The sequence below is a fragment of the Canis lupus genome, chromosome 1 (genome assembly GCF_048164855.1).
Source record: "Canis lupus baileyi chromosome 1, mCanLup2.hap1, whole genome shotgun sequence".
NCBI lineage: Eukaryota > Metazoa > Chordata > Mammalia > Carnivora > Canidae > Canis > Canis lupus.
Genome location: NC_132838.1, coordinates 105,739,302 through 105,756,533, shown reverse-complemented (window position 1 = coordinate 105,756,533; position 17,232 = coordinate 105,739,302). Strand labels below are relative to the sequence as shown.

The following is a 17,232-nucleotide window of genomic DNA, read 5'->3' as shown; positions in this document are numbered from 1 at the left end:
ATATGCCAATGAGCTTATCAGTGACTGGGGATCCCCAGATAGCTTCAGGATAGGAGGAGGTCCCCAGAAAGACCAAGGCATAATTAGTGGGTTAGAACTTTCAGCCTCACCCCTGGAACCTCTGGGAAGTGGAGGGAGCTGGAGATTGAGTTTAATCACTAGTGGCCTACATAATTCACAAAATCTCCTAAAGTACACAGTTTGGAGAGCTTCTGAGTTGGTAAACACTTTGAGGTGCCAGGGGTGTGTGTACCCCTACCCCTACTCCACAGGGACAGAAGCTCCTGTACTCAGGATCCTTCTGGATCTCACCCTCTTCAACTGGCTATTCATTTTTATCTCTTACAATAATTTGGTGATAGAAAATAAAGTATCTTCCTGAGTTCTGTGCACTGTTCTAGTAAATTATTAAACTTGGGGGGGTGGAGAAATCCCTGATTTATTTATTTTAAAGATTTATTTATTTATTTGAGACAGACAGAAAGAGTCTGCACGTGTGTGAGTAGGGAGAAGGCAAAGGAGGAGGGAGAGAGAGAGACAGTCTCAAGCAGACTTCCAGCTGAATGCAGAGCCCAACCCCAGGATCACAACCCTGAGATCATGACCTGAACCAAAAGCAAGAGTCAGATGCCCAACTGACTGAGACACTGAGGTGCCCCTGAAACCCGATTTATAGCCAGCTGGTCAGAAGTACAAATGGCAACCTGAGAATTGTGACTGGCATCTGAAGTGTGGTCAGTCTTGTGAAACAAAGTCCTTAACCTGTGGGATCTGCATTAACTGCTGGTAGTTAGCATCAAAACCGAGTTGAATTTTAGAAAACCCAGGGGTGCCTGGGTGACTCAGCGGTTGAGGATCGGCTTCGATTCAGGGCATGATCCTGGGGTCCAGGATCGAGTCCCACGTTGGGCTCCTTGTGGGGAGACTGCTTCTTCCTCTATGTCTCAGCCTCTCTCTTGGTGTCTCTCATGAATAAATAAATAAAATCTATATATAAAAAAATAATTTTAGGGGGATCCCTGGGTGGCTCAGCGGTTTGGCACCTGCCTTTGGCCCAGGGCGCGGTCCTAGAGTCCCAGGATTGAGTCCCGCGTCAGGCTCCTGGCATGGAGCCTGCTTCTCCCTCTGCCTGTGTCTCTGCCTCTCTCTCTAAGTCTATCATGAACGAATAAATAAAATCTTAAAAAAAAAAAAAAGAATTTTAGGATACCTAGTTGGTGTCCAGGGAGTTGGAGAATTGGCTGGTATGGGGAGGACCCCCATACATGTGATGTCAATAATGTTGGGGGCGGGGAGGAACAGCCTGCTGATAAAACAAGAATAAAATCCTATGAAGTTCTTGTAAAAGGATACCTCAAGTATAACACCATTTGCATAAATTTCTTAAATGCACACAGAATAGATATTGTTTGAAGATAGATACTTAAAGTCCAAAAATCATTATAATGTAAAATTTCAAGTTAGTTTACTTCTAGGGATGAAGAGGAACGAATGGAGTTGGGACTTGTAGTTGACACATTAGTTGGATGTCACACTTTCTTTCCAAAAGATAAGAGGACAAGAGGAAAAACATCTGAAGCAAAACATAACCAAAGCAAAAATGTAACACTTTACATGCTCAATTGAGAGCCAATGAGATGCTGGAAGCATTTCTATGAAGCATGGAAAGAATTAATTACTACCATTCTCATTCATCACTGATCTTACCATGTCATTAGAGAAAAGAATCAAATAGCAATCATCAATATGAAAGAAAAGGCAATAAATTATCAACATTTGCACAATATTACTGTAGACCCAGCAAACTCAAGTAATTGAAATGGACAATAGTAAAAAATAAGAGTTAGTCATGATGAACACAGTAATGTATAAACTCCTCAAATCACTAATATAACATTGTGTGTTGATGTACTAAAATAAAAAAAGTTTAGTCAGTGGTTGAAAAATTATAACCTTCCTTTACATATATTAAATACCATCAGCATTATTATTTTTGGTATAATTGAAATGTATCAGTTTCAGGTGTACAACATAACAAATTCAATATCTGTATATATTATGAAATAATCACCATAATAAATATGGTTAATAACTATCACCATACGGTTATAAAAACTTTTATCTGGTGATGAAGAGTTTTAAGATCTATTCTCCTAGCAACTTTCAAATATGCAGTACAGGGACACTTGGTGGCTCAGCAGTTGAGTGTCTACCTCTGGCTTGGGGTGGGCATGATCCCAGCACCCTGGGGAGGCCGCTTCTACCCCTGCCTATGTCTCTGCCTCTCTCTGTGTCTTTCATGAATAAATAAAATATAAAAAAAAATAAAAAAAATATGCAATATAGTATTATTAACTATAGCAACCATTCTGTACATTACATCCCTATGACGTATTTATTCTATAAATGGAAATTTAGGTCTTTTGATTCCCTTGACTCATTTCACCTACCCCCATGCCCCAACCTCTAGCACCCACCAATCTGTTCACTGTATCTATAAACTTGGTCTTTTGGTTTTGTTTCATTTTTTTTTAAGATTCCCTATATATAAATGAGATAATACAATATTTATCTTCCTCTGATTTATTTCAATTAGCATAATGCCCTCAAGGTCCATCCATACTGTTGCAAATGGCAAGGTTTCCTTCTTTCTTATGGCTGAATAATATTCATGTGTGTGTGTGTGTGTGTGTGTATACTGACTGAGCCACCTATCAGGCGCCCTTCTGATATATGCACTTCTAATACATGTCTAAATTCCCTCCCTTGAATGCTTTAGTTGCATTCATCAGAAGTTGACATTAAGGATTATTAAAATGCAATTCAAAACATTTCCACTGTAATATTTTTTGAATATGGATTATTTAGACTTGTATGGTATGCTTACCAAAAAAATGGAGATTTTCTAGTTTTCAGCTTGATATTGCTTTATGAGCTTAATTCCACTGTAGTCAGAGAAAATATTCTGTGTGATTTCAATACTTTGAAATTTGTTTAGACTGGATTCATGACCCATCATATACTAAGTTTTTATAGTTGTTCTATGTGCATTTGAGAAAAATTGTTGAGTGGAGTGTTTTACACTGGTCAAGTTTGTTAATCATGTTCTTCTAATTGCTCAGGAGTTGGTGGTATAGTGGGCTGCTGACATGTTTTTGTAAATAATGTTTTCCTGGAACACAACCATACCCATTTGTATGCAGTCTCTAGGCTACTTTCATCTTATAATGGCAGAGTTCAGCAGGTGCAGGACTATCTGGCCTGCAAAGCCTAAAGTATTTACTTTCTCACTGCTCTTTACAGAAACCTTGCTGACCACTGTTAAACTATAGCCTTCTAGCTTTCTGTCTCCTTGTTCTTTGTTACTGAGTGAAGTGTGCTAAGAACCTCCTGTTGTGACTGGCCATTTGTCATTTCTCCTTGTATCTATCATACCCTACACTTCAGAAATTCTACTAAGTAGGGAAGCCCAGGTGGCTCAGCAGTTCAGCACCGCCTTCAGCCAGAGGCCTGATCCTGGAGACCCTGGATTGAGTCCCATGTCAGGCTCCCTGCATGGAGCCTGCTTCTCCCTCTGCCTGTGTCTCTGCCTCTCTCTCTCTCTCTCTGTGTCTCTCATGAATAAATACATAAAAATCTTATAAATAAATAAATAAACAAACAAACAAATAAATAAATAAATAAAATTGGGGTATAATCACACCAAAGAATACCATACAGCAATGAAAAGAAAATGAACTACTGCTATATGGAAAACTTAGATGAATTTCACAACAAAATACTAAGCAAAAGAAGCCAGATACAAAAGGACATGTACCCTATGATTCTATTTGCATAAAGTTCTTTTTAAGATTTTATTTATTTACTTGAGAGACAAAGAGAGAGCCAAGGGAGCAGCAGAGGGATAAAGAGAAGCAGGCTCAGCTGAGCAGGGAGCCGGATGCAGGGTTGGATCCCAGGACCGTGGGATCATGACCTGAGCCGAAGTCAGATGCCCAACTGACTGAGCCATCTAGGCACCCCTCCATTTGTATAAAGTTGACAGCCAGGAAAATTTAATATGATGTCTTCAGATAATAATTACCTCTGGGGAGAAGGAAGGAGATTAGAATAAGGTGGAGCTCCTAGGGTACAATAGTCCATTTTTTCATTTTTTTAGGTTATACTTGAAAAATACTCTTAAAGACAAGTAAGGATTGGAATGCCTAGGTGGCTCAGTGGTTGAGCATCTGTCTTTGGCTCAGGGTGTGATCCCGGGGTCTGGGGGTCGAGTCCCACATCGGGCTCCCTGTGGGGACCCTGCTTCTTCCTCTGCCTGTGTCTCTGCTTCCTCTGTCTTTCATGAATAAAATCTTTAAAAAAATAAAAAGTAAGGATCAGTTTTACTTATAAATATAGAAGCAAATTTTTAAAATTTTATTATGAAAAAAGTTCAAGCCAAAGAAGAAGAAACAGTGTAATTAAACCCCATGTACAAAGAGGAGGGGTACCAGGACGGCTCAGTGGGTTAAGATGAGACTCTTGATTTCAGCTCAGGTCATGATCCTAGAGTCATGGGATTGAGCCCCATATCAGGCTCCTTGCTGAGTGGGGCCTGCTTGAGATTCTCTTTCCTTCTTCTGCCTCTGCCCCGGAGTGGAGTGGAGTGGAGTGGAGTGGAGTGGAGTGGAAAGGAAAGGAAAGGAAGAAGGAAAGAAAAGAAAGAAATCAAAGTATAATCAAACTCCTCATATCTATTATATACCTTCAATAATTATCAACTCAAACCTAATTTTTATTTTCTACACCACCACTCATCTCCCTTCACCAATGGATTATTTTGAAGCAAATCTAAGACATCTTTTTATTTCTAGATGCAAAAATATTAAATAAAATATTAGCAAATGGAACCCAGCCACATATTAAAAGAACAAAACATTATGGATAAATATGGTTTTTTTCAAGGAATATAAGACAGTGGGAAATCTAGCAATCTATAAATCAAATATTAAAGACAGAGAAGAAAAATATAAATGATGGGCTTTAATGTACAGCATGGTGATTACAGTTAAGACTGTATTATATAACCGAAAGCTGCCAAGAGAGTAGACCTTAAATGTTTTCACCACATAAAAAAATGATAATTGGGGAGGTGGGTGGGGAGATGGGGTAATTGGGTGATGGGCATTAAAGAGGAGGGCAGGTGATGTGATGAGCACTGGGTGTTATATGCAACTGATAAATTACTGAACACTACATCTGAAACTAATGATGTGCTAGAAGTTGGCTAATTGGATTTAAATTTAAAAAAGAAGTGGTAATTAGATGTGACATGATGCAAACGTTAGCTAACGTAGGGTGGTAATTATTTTGCAATAAATGAGTGTATTAAATCAACATGTTGTATACCTTAAACTTACAGAACCATTATATGTCAATTATATCTCAATAAAGCCAGGGGGAAAAATCCTTGAGAAAGAGGAACAAAACCCTGATAAATCAGTTACCAGGGCACCTGGGTAGCTCAGTGGTTGAGCGTCTGCCTTTGGCTCAGGTCGTAATCCTGGAGTCCTCGGATCAAGTCCCGCATCATGTCCCTCACAGGAAGCCTGCTTCTCCCTCTGCCTATCTATTTCTCTCTCTCATGAATAAATAAAATATTTCTTAAAAATCATAATTACCAATTATTCAGACTATACTAGGTACCAGGGACTACACTTTGTACTTAAAGAACATTTGCTAATTTAATCTTTATAACAACTCTATGACAGTTTTGTTTTGTTTTCACGAAGAAACTGACTCAGACATTAACCTACCCAAGTCAGAAGCAGAAGTAGATTCTTCTTACTCCACAGTTCATACGCTTGCCACCTGGCCATAATTATTTGCAGATAACAAAAATAATCAACTAGAAAATATAAAGGAATCAAGGTATAAGCTAGTAGCAGTAACATTAGTAGACTGAGGTGACAAAAATAGCGTATTTTTAAAAATTTTTGCATTATATGAGAAGAAACAAAAAGAGGGAGTGGCGTCATACAGGAAAAACTCACACCATTTACGATTAAAACAATATAGACCATTTAGGAATAAACATAAACACGTATGTCTAAAACAGTGGAAAATTATCACCACCACTGGCCAAGGAAACAAAAACACTTGGGTTAAAGGAAATCCATCACATATTCCTGAAAGTATTGGACCTAGACCTACATCAGTTTTACCCAAATTATCATCATTAAAGATTTTATTTATTTATTCATGAGAGACACAGAGAGAGAGGCAGAGACGTAGGCAGAGGAGAAGCAGGCTCCCTCCGGGGAGCCCCATGTGGGACTCATCCCAGGACCCAGGGATCACGCCCTGAGCCGAAGGCAGACACTGAGCTACCCAGACTTCCCCAGTTTTACCCAAATTAAGTCACCCACGCGATGGTACATAACTTCAATAGTTAAAAAAAGAAAAGAGGGCAGCCCGGGTGGCTCAGAGGTTTGGCGCCGCCTTCAGCCCAGGGCGAGATCCTGGAGTCCCAGGATTGAGTCCCACATCGGGCTCCCTGCATGGAGCCTGCTTCTCCCTCTGCCTGTGTCTCTGCCTGCCCCTCTCTCTCTCTCATGAATGAATAAATAAAATCTTGGAAAAAAAAAAAGGAAGAAAGACAAAAAGTTCCAAATAGTAATATAGAAATAGCTGATAGGATATTAGATTCACAATGTATAAAATTATATCAGTACCTACACAAATCATCCCAACACTAAAATTGAAATACTCTAAAATCTAACCAGAGTTATTTTCTGGACTTAGGAGTTTGACCATGTCATTACATGGGTCGGAAATAAAACTGAAAACACCTTTTCAGTAAGAATATACAGTAAACGTGGGCGCAATAGGCCAAAAACTCCATGTTTAAGAGTCAGGATGTGACAGCATCAACAACCGAGCTCCCCAACACCGACACGACTCCCGCTTCCCTCAACCAGACACCCCAAAACGCTACTCTCCCCACGTTCTCGTCCCAAAACGGAGTCTCACACGCTCCCCCTCACAGGGAACCCCCAAATGATCCTCCCACACAGCAACCCCCAGGGAGAATTCCCACTCGCTTCCCCAACACCGACGCCTCACGCGCTCCGGACAAAAAACAAACAAAACCCAACGCGCTCTCCGTGGCCCCGAAACACTCCCAGAACCGACACCGACCTGGTGATAACCCCGATCTTCATCTCTGGAGACCAATCACCGTGCCACTTCCTCAAACACTTTGCTCAGCGTCTACCGCCCCCGAGTCTCACCTCAGCGGCTGACAGACCCTCAGAAGCGCAGAGGAGGATGGCGGCCGACCAGGGCCAGCGCGCTAGTTCCGGAGATCCGGAATCTGGCGCGGGGCTCGGCCTCTGTGACGTCATAATGCAGCGCGCGCTGCAGACGGTTAGACGGGAGCTACCGTTTCTTCGCTTACTACCTTGTGGCGGGTACCTCTCTTTTTGCACCTTTTCTGGGAAGGCACTAGACGGTGAGAAGCTATTGAAAACGCTTTGGTTCACTTCATTTCTACGCCACCTTACCCATTTGGCCGTGAATTTGTAACATTCACGACGGGCGGTGCGTATACCGCTTAGCCTCTCAGACACTCAGGCCTGCCCAGATCTCTCCCCAGGACCCTCCGAGATGGTCGCGGACTTGAAGGCACTTTGATTTAAAGGAAAGGGAGAAGCTAAGTGAGCGCGGCCCACGTAGGAGTTTGCGGAGGAGAGGGTCCCAGCCAATCCTGAGTAACAGCTGGGAGGGGAGCAGGCTGGTATCCTGGGAATGCTGGCCGCAGGGGGCCTAATGGAGAAAGCGGCGTGTGAGGCCAGGCGAGATTTTAGAGAACTCTGAAAAAGCCATTAAAGGCATTAGCCAGAGTGGACAAATAGAATTATAAAGCTCTTGGTATTGATTAGGTTCTTGTCTCAGAGTCGAAGAATGAGTCTCCCAGACAAAGGAGAGTGAGTAAAGCGATAGAAGTTTAAGTAAAGATAACAGAGAAAGCTCTCAGAAGTGACAGCAGTCCCCACAGGGTTGCCACTGGTAGGGTTGGTCTTTTATTGAAAGCCAATCTGGGAACGTAAATATTTTTTTAAGATTTTATTTTATTATTCTTTTAAATTATTTATTCATGAGAGACACAGAGAGGCAGAGACATAGGCAGAGGGAGAAGCAGGCTCCATGCAGGAAGCCCGATGTGGGACTCGATCCTGGACTCCAGGATCACGCCCAGGGCTGAAGGCAGGCGTTAAACGCTGAGCCACCCAGGCGTCCCTACATAAATAAAATCTAAAATAAAATAAAATTTAAAAACAACCTCTCCCCTTTCTTCCCCTCTGCTTGTGTTCTCTCATAAATAAATCAAACAAATAATCTTAAAAAAAAAAAAAAAAAGCTTGGAACTTTCAGACCTGCCCATTCTCTTGAGAAGGGAGAGGGGTTTGGAAATAGAATTAATGATCAATCATGCCTATGAGAGGAAGCCTCCATAAAATAGCAAAAGTATACAGTTCGGAGAGCTTCTGGGTTGCTAAACTTGTAGAGGTGCTGGGAGTAGTGCCTGGAGAAGGAATGGAAACTTTGTGCGCCTTGCCACATACTTCACCCTTCACATCTCTTCCACCAGGCTGTTCATCTCTATTCTTTATCATATCCTTTTATGATAAACTGGTAATTGTGTTTCCAAATTCTGTGATCCACTCTAGCAAAATAATTGAAACTGAATTTGAACCCAAGGAAGGGTTGTAGAAAACTTCCAACTTGTAGCCAAGTCAGACAAGTTGTAAGGTGGGGACCTAATTTTCTGAATCTGAATGGGGGAGTTTTGTGGGAGTACACCCTTAATCTGGGATCTGACACTAACTCCAGATAGGTAGTGTCAGAATTGATTTGAATTATAGGCCACCCAGCTGGTTAGAGAATTGCTTGGGAGGATGGAACTCTCCACACATCTGGCATCAGATGTGATGTAAGTATGGTAGTGATGTGAGAATAAAGGAAACACAAAGGAGGGAGGGCAAGGTTCTCCCTATTCAAGAGCAGCATGAAGGAAGTTACTCTCATTTTCACCTTGTGGGCTCCAACTGTATTCCTACTTTATTTCAATTATTTGCAAAAGAAGGAATGTCATAAGGATGTTCAGTCATCCTTTCATTCAACAAATCACAGATTTCTGTAATATGCAGCCATTAAATCCTCTTGCTGACCTGAGATCATTTGCAATTTGTGTTTCAGCACTTTTTGATCAATCACTATACTAAATGCTAGTGACATCAGAATGATGTAGTACAATTCCACTCACATAAAAATGTCTTAATAGATGTACTTACCTACATAAATTCATGTATATGTATGCATATACATGCATGCATACATAAACCTACACATAGATATAGATGTTCACATAGGTAAATACAGGAAACACACTACCACACAGTTGTTAATGATGTGTCAGAGAATTAAGGGGAACAATGTATAGAGGGGTACTTTGTTTTATCATCGTGTGTACTATATAATGACTCTTTTACATTGAAAATGTGACTCAGAGTCTGTGGTTCTAACACCAAATACATGGTGTCTTTTCCAATACCAATTTTCCAAGTCTCTGATTCTCCAATTATAGTGTTCTATAATTCAATCCTACCTAACACTAACTACTCAGAGTTATTAGCATCAGACTAAACAGCTTAAGGGCTCAGTTCCACAAGACTGCCTTCAGTTCAGGTACCAGTCACAAGTACCAGGTCCCCAGGTTACTTCTGTCCAGTGTAGCTATAAATTTAGGGGTTCCCACAACCTCTCCTCTTGGGTTTGATAATTTGCTAGGACTCAGAGCACTAAGGAAAATGTACTTAAAATTATTATAAATTATACAAATAGACTGCCACACGAAGAAGTACACAGGTGAGGTCCAAAAAGGTCCTGAGTGTAGGAGCCTCTGTCCCTGTGGAGTTAGGGCGCACCAATCTTCAAGTAGGCAGATGTGCTGGCCCACTTGGAACCTCTCTGAACCCTGCTGGGTTTCTTTGGAGGTTCCATTACATAGGCATGATTGATTAACTCACTGGTTACTGGTGACAACTCAATTTCCAGCTCCTCTCCTGTCCCTAGAGGTCCCAGGTGGTGGTAAAAGTTCCAATCCTCTAATCGAGGCTTGTTCTTTTTGGGGACCAGCCCCTATGCTGAAGCGATCGGGGTTTATCGGGCATCACCTCATTAGCATGAATTCAGATACGTTCAAAGGGGCTTGTTATGAAAACAGAAGACATTCCTACCACCCGCAATAACAGGGATTTAGGAGCTCTACCAGGAATCCAAGACAAAGACCAAATGTATATATATATGTATATATTTGATATATATATAATGCTACAATAAGTCATCTGGGTAATTAAAGGTAATAAAACGGTGGGAGATAACAACTAGATTTTGAACACAGAAGGAAAGGCTCTATATTTTCTAAGCTAAGCTGAAGTTCTAAAGCAACCTGTATGGATCTCAACAACCCAAGCCATTACCAGACAACAGAACTTATAATTCCCTATGGTCAAATCTTTACTCAAACAACACTTCAGCCACCTGTTCACAAAGGACCTCTGAAAGCTGTACAAACCTTCCATTTTACTGGGCACCTTAGGTTCTACCCAGGGGTAAATCCAGATGGCAGCAAGGCTGGGTATGCAAGTCACCAGGCTGTGGTCTCCTCAAAACCTGTGTCTACTCAATTCTACTTTATCTGATCCCACAGGGGACTCAATAATCATGTAAGAAACAGCCATGCTGGTACATCGATTAGAAGGCTGCTGAGAACACAGAGCCCACTGTCTCACCTCTGGAAAGAAACCAGTTCCTAGCTTGAGTGCCACAAAATGGTGACCTCTCCTCAGAAATTGATCTGCTTTGTCCTGAGTCAGTGCCTATAATGTAATTTATCGTAATTTTCTGGTTGTAATGCCTGTCAGATGTAGTAGATGCACACTGACGGTTTATGTCACCAACAGGATCCTGCAGAGCCATATGCTATATTCTAGCACTGGTCATGTACAAAATCTAGGAACACATTTCTGATTCCACTTTGTCCTGATTTTGAAGGTAGTCTGCTTGTCTCCAGAGCCCATTTTCCCCAATTTATGATTTTATGTAGTTGAGCTGGTTTTTTCAGGCCTCCACAAATCCATGAAGGACTCAAATTATCAATAAAACGAACCAAAAGTCACCTGGGCCTTTCATCATTTTCTTGTTTCAGGAAGTGCCCAGTAAGAGGGGCATTAAGTCTCTTCTGGATCTGCCCTTATTTTCTGTTCAAAAATCTCAGTCTTAGGACAAGGATGTCCCATGAATGGCCAAATGCAACCCCAGGAGCTTCCCTCTTGTCCTTTACTGAATCTCTTACTCCTGGGAATCCAGGACCTGTGGGGATGAAGAGCAATTTCATTTTGAATGACACACCCACTCTGAGCCCAGACACCAATACTGCTGCTGTGCACCCACCTTAAGTCAAGGCCATTATTTGTAAATATCTCTTTACTTGGTGCCCCAAAAGCCTTTATAACCTAGGGAAATAAAACATAACAATCTGAATGTGGGGGAGGTATGCCTTTTTTCTGTGAAGTAGAAGTAGCATGAATGAGAAAGGGAAGGTGGGAAAGAAAGATTAAGCTCTGGACATATTTTCCCTTAAAATCTATACCCATTTGTACTGGGTTGAATGGTGCACCCACCCCGAAAAAAGATATGTCCATGTATTAACTCCCATGAACCTGTGAATGTGACTTCATGTGGAAAAAGGGTCTTTGCAGATTTAATTAAGGATCTTGATATAAGAAAATCCAGGAGTGGGCAGCCTGGGTGGCTCAGCGGTTTAGCACCTGCCTTCAGCCCAGGGCCTGATCCTGGAGACCCGGGATCGAGTCCCGCGTCGGGCTCCCTGCATGGAACCTGCTTCCCCTCTGCCTGTGTCTCTGCCTCTCTCTCTGTGTCTCTCATGAATAAATAAATAAAATCTTAAAAAAAAAAAAAGAAAATCCAAGAGTGTCTAGATGAGCCCCAAATCCAGTAAGTGCCCCTCTATACCAGAGACACAGGGAAGATGAGACCATGTGAAGATGGAGACAGAGAATAGAGACATCTTGCCCTAAGTTGAGGAACACCTGGAGAATCTGTTAGAAAAGGAGAAGGGATGCCTGGGTGGTTCAGTGGTTGAGCCTCTCTCTGCCTTTGGCTTAGGTTGTGATCCTGGGGTCCTGGGATCGAGTCCCATATCAGGCTCCTCTCACAGAGCCTGCTTCTCCCTCTGCCTATGTCTGTCTCTCTCTCTGTCTCTCATGAATAAATACATAAATCTTTTTTTTTTTTAAGGATTAGGAAGTGAATGGATGTTGGGCAGATGTGATGAGAAAACCCAAGACTACCCCCAGGTTCAGTGATTAAGTAGGACTCACAGGCCTCAGCATATAATTTATTACCATAAAAATATACAAAGCAAAATCAGCAAAGAGAAAAGGTCCAAATGGCAAAATCTGGAGGAAACCAGGTACCAGCTCCCACAAGTCATGTCTCTGTGAAGTTACACGATACACTTACTTCTCCTAGCAACAGGTTGTGATAACACACATGAAATGTGTTAGATTAGAAACACAGTGCCCATGGCTTTTACTGGAGGTTCATGTAGGCACCCACTGCCTAGCACATATCAAAATTCCAGAATCCCAGAGGAGAGCAAATGTTTAGGATAAACCATACTGTTTGAAAGAACAAGTTAGGCATAGTGAGCCATTCAATAGAGAAAGGGGCAGCCCGGGTGGCTCAGCGGTTTAGCTAGCACCGCCTTCAGCCCAGGTCATGATCCTGGAGACCTGGGATCGAGTCCCACGTTGGGCTCCCTGTGTGGAGCCTGCTTCTCCCTCTGCCTGTGTCTCTGCCTCTCTCTCCTCTGTGTCTCTACTAAATAAATAAAATCTTAGGGCAGCTCTGGTGGCTCAGTGGTTTAGCGCTGCCTTCAGCCCAGGGCGTGATCCTGGAGACCTGGGATCGAGTCCCGCGACGGGCTCCCTGCATGGAGCCTGCTTCTCCCTCTGCCTGTGTCTCTGCCTCTCTCTCTGTGTCTCTCATGAATAAATAAATAAAACCTTTAAAAAATAAATAAAAATAAAATCTTAAAAAAAAAAAAAGAGAATGAACTTTTTTTTTTTGGGGGAGAACTCTTCCCCAAATCTAAATTCCCTTGCAAGAAGGCCCTTCTAAGGTGAGCTGTGTTAACTCTTCTCTGCAACAGCAAGTAACCAACAGTGTCTGCTATATTAGAAAAGTCCTAGGATCACTGATGCTGAAAAAAATTCCATAAAAATCCAATAACTTTCATATTTGAGCCCTTGGTGGATTAGAAATTTATTATTTCCATAGCATGAAGAACAAAACACTACCTATAATTTTTATTATTTACTTGTTTTAATTTTGAAAGATTTTATTTATTTATGTATTAAAGAGATAGTGAGGTGCACCTGGGTGGCTTAGTGGTTGAGCATCTGCCTTTGCCTCAGTCCAGGATCCCATGGTCCTGGGATCGAGTCCCACATCAGGCTCCCTGCAGGGAAGAGGCTCCCTCTGCCTATGTCTTTGCCTCTCTCTGTGTGTCTCTCCTGAATAAATAAATAAAATCTTAAAAAGAAATAAAGAGAGATAGCAAGAGAAAGCATGGGGGGTGGGGAGAAAAGAAGCAGGTTCCCCACTGAGCAGGGAGCCCCACGCAGGACTGTTCCCAGAACCCTGGAATCATGACCTGAGCCAAAGGCAGACACTTAACCGACTGAGCCACCCCTTTAATTTTTTTTTTTAGTACATAAAATATACTACCATTCTCATCTGTTTCTGAAACATACATATGAAAGTCTGTATTGTTTGTGAATACATACACATCTAGTAAAAACATGAAGATATGCATGATATAAAATAAGATAGCAGTTATTATGAGGAGGGAAGACTGCTCCCCACACTGCTCCAATTCAGTCTCAAATCCAGGTTACCAAAACAAAACAAAACAAAAAAACAAATCTAGGTTACCTGCACTTGTGACCAAATGGCTATAAATCAGGTTTCCATGACCTCCTTGGGTTCAATTAATTTGCTAAAGTGGTTCAAGAAGTCAGAGAAACATTTTACTTACTAGGTTACCACCTTTTTATAAGATGATATAACTCAGGAACAGTCAGACAGAAGAGGAAGAGATACAGACAGTTATGGAGAAAGGACAAGGAGCTTCCATGCCACTCTCCAGGTTTGCCACTCTCCCAGCACCTCCACGTGTTCTCCAGCCTTAAAGCTCTCTGAACTGTGGCCTTTTGGGGTTTTATGGAGGCTTCACTAAGTACACATGATTAGCTCATTGGCCATTGGTGATTGAGTCCACTAACAGCCCCTGTGCCCTCTTTCAAGGTTAGGGAATGGGTTAAAAGTCTAACCACTGTTATAACAGGGTGGTTCCCCTGGCAACCAGACCCTTCCTACAGGGGCTTTCCAAAAGTCACCTCATTAATGTAACAAAACACACCTTAATCGCTCTCAAGACTTTGAAAATCCCAGAGTTTAGGTGCTCTTGCCAGAAACAAGGATGAATACTAAATATATATTTCTTCTTCTAAATCACAAATCACAGTAACTCACCCAGGTTATCCAGTGAGAACAAGAATCCAGATTATGTTTTTTTTTTAATTTTTATTTATTTATGATAGTCACACAGAGAGAGAGAGAGGCAGAGACACAGGCAGAGGGAGAAGCAGGCTCCATGCACCGGGAGCCTGACGTGGGATTCGATCCCCGGTCTCCAGGATCGCGCCCTGGACCAAAGGCAGGCGCTAAACCGCTGCGCCACCCAGGGATCCCAAGAATCCAGATTAAAAAGCCGAATTAATTCGATCCCAAAACCCACACACTGGTCACTGGGCCTATATTTGGAGATGCTTATATGTTCACTTAGGAAATATAAAGGAGTTTGTTTATTTATTTAAAAGATTCTGTTGGGCAGCCCCGGTGGCGCAGCGGTTTGGCGCCGCCTGCAGCACGTGGTGTGGTCCTGCAGACCCGGGATCAAGTCCCACATCAGGCTCCCTGCATGGAGCCTGCTTCTCCCTCTGCCTGTGTCTCTGCCTCTCTCTATGTGTGTCTCTATGAATAAATAAAATCTTTAAAAAAAAAAAAAACAACTCACAGCCAAGGGCAGCCCCGGTGGCTCAGCGATTTAGCGCCGCCTGCAGCCCGGGGTGAGATCCTGGGAGCTTGGGATCGAGCCCCGCGTCGGGCTCCCTGCATGGAACCTACTTCTCCTTCTGCTTGTGTCTCTGCCTCTATCTGAATTAAAAAAAAAAAAAATCTTAAAATTCACAGCTAAGACCGCCTTTTGTTCCAGGCCTGTTTGGGAAACACCAAGAGTTGAAATTTTAAAGTGTGTTCTCTGAAATAAGCAGATACAAAAGCAACTGTGAGGAGCTCCTAAGTGGCTCAGTGAGTTAAGCCACAGACTCTTGGTTTCAACTCAGATCAAGATCTCAAGGTCGTGAGATAGAGTCCTGCATCAGTCTCTGCCCTTAGCAGGGAGTCCACTTGGGGCTCTCTCCCCCCTCTGCTCCTCCCCTCTACTCTGTCTCTGTAAAATAAATCTTAAAGAAAAGAAAGGGGGGACAGCTGTGATGCTGTCTTAGCTTTAGCAATACCGTGGGAATGGTTTTGAAGAAATAACACGCAAGCATTCTAGATGGCAGTTTCACCACCTGGCTGCTGGTAACTAATGTTACTGGAAGAGGATTCTGGAGCATCGGCCTACTGTTTTGTCACTTTAGGTCGGGGGCGGCGCCCTCTGTGCCCGCCCTCCCCTATCTCTGCGCTCTAGTCCAGGCTGCCTCACATGCAGGACAGGGAGCTAGGACAGAGACAAAGTCCTAAGCTTTTAAGTTAATATAAATCGGCCACTAGAACTTTATAGAAATGTCCAAAAGCTGTTAAAATTATATAATAGTAGCTGTGATTTTTTTTGAAAGGTAAATGAAATCTGAGAATACTTTCATCCACAAATCGGTCTACTTCCAATTTAAAATGGGGACCCCTGGGTGGCTTAGTGGGTTAAGTGACTTGATTTCCCTCATGTCATGATCTGGGGAGTCTGCTTGAGAATTCTCTCTCTCCCCAACCCTCTACTCACACGCTCTCCCTCTGTGTGTCTCTTTCAAATAAATCTTTTAAAAAATATGTATCTAGGGGCTGCCCGGTTGACTCAGTGGTTTAGCACCACCTTTTTGGCCCAGGGCATGTTATTTACAAATAACAGGAAACAGTGCAGTGGCAAGGGAGGGGATATTCAGTATTTTATTAAGGTTTCTTATTAAAATAATGAACCATGTAGTTCAATTACAATTACAACTTATGTAGCACTGTAATGATATCAAGATTCAATGCAGATATTCTATTGGCAAGTTTTGTGTACATTTAAGTACATGCACTAGGGAGTCACGTTGTTTTGCTAACACATTCAGGGCATGGGCTGAAGGCAGATGCTAAACCGCTGAGCCACCCAGGGATCCCCTCAATTCCCTCATTTTAATGTAAACCAATGTGCTTGAAAAGGAAACCTACTTTTGCAAAATTAAAATCAAACTCAAAAAAAAAATCAAACTCATTGTATCTTAGAGTTTAATCTCCATTTAAGAAAATAATTTGAGACTTTCCAGCTACAGTCTAGAGAGGGATTAATAAAAAAAATCTCTGAAGTTTCACTTATACTCTTTGAAAGGGAAGCACACCTTGTACAGTATAGGGGAAATAGAAGACTACTTTGACTTTACGAACAAGTTACATTGTCCAATCAAGCAGTACCAAGACCAAAGCTAGTATTTAATTTCTGTCTTCTGATATCAGGGACAATCTCTCAAACTGTTTATAGAGTTCAAAGGGGCATAACACTTGTGAATACTCATTATCTTCAAGCCCCAAATATCTGATCAGTTTAGAAGAAACAAAATTCTTTATTACAGATACTTCAACTGTATTTCATCCAGCTTAAGATACTTTTGATTGTGTGACCCACAGTTACTTTACATACTAAGTTCTCTATTTAAATGTCAAGTCAGGGGATCCTTGGGTGGCTCAGTAGTTTGGCACCTGCCTTTGGTCCAGGGCATGATCCTGAGGTCCCGGGATCGAGTCCCACATCGGGCTCCCAGAATGGAGCTTGCTTCTCCC

The 17,232-nt window shown here is 42.0% G+C and overlaps 2 protein-coding genes across 14 annotated transcripts in view; one reads left to right on the top strand and one right to left on the bottom strand.

The window, feature by feature from the left end:
• Positions 1-7,384, bottom strand: part of LOC140600607 (uncharacterized) — a 39,482-nt gene extending 32,098 nt beyond the window's left edge. For 2 of the 13 annotated variants that reach the window (XM_072768881.1, XM_072768901.1), the window contains exons 1-4: positions 7,180-7,383; positions 5,796-5,887; positions 4,085-4,625; positions 1,211-1,306 (exon numbers count right to left, since the gene is read on the bottom strand). The gene's annotated coding sequence lies outside the window, so the exon portion shown is untranslated. Of the gene's footprint in view, positions 1-1,210; positions 1,307-4,084; positions 4,626-5,795; positions 5,888-7,179 lie in introns of all 13 variants that reach the window. The other 11 variants (XM_072768896.1, XM_072768904.1, XM_072768886.1 and 8 more) reach the window with 11 other exon arrangements.
• The window catches only part of ZNF613 (zinc finger protein 613), a 65,361-nt gene continuing 55,427 nt past the window's right edge, over positions 7,299-17,232 (top strand). The window contains exon 1 of the mRNA XM_072768878.1: positions 7,299-7,492. The gene's annotated coding sequence lies outside the window, so the exon portion shown is untranslated. The remainder of the gene's footprint in view (positions 7,493-17,232) is intronic.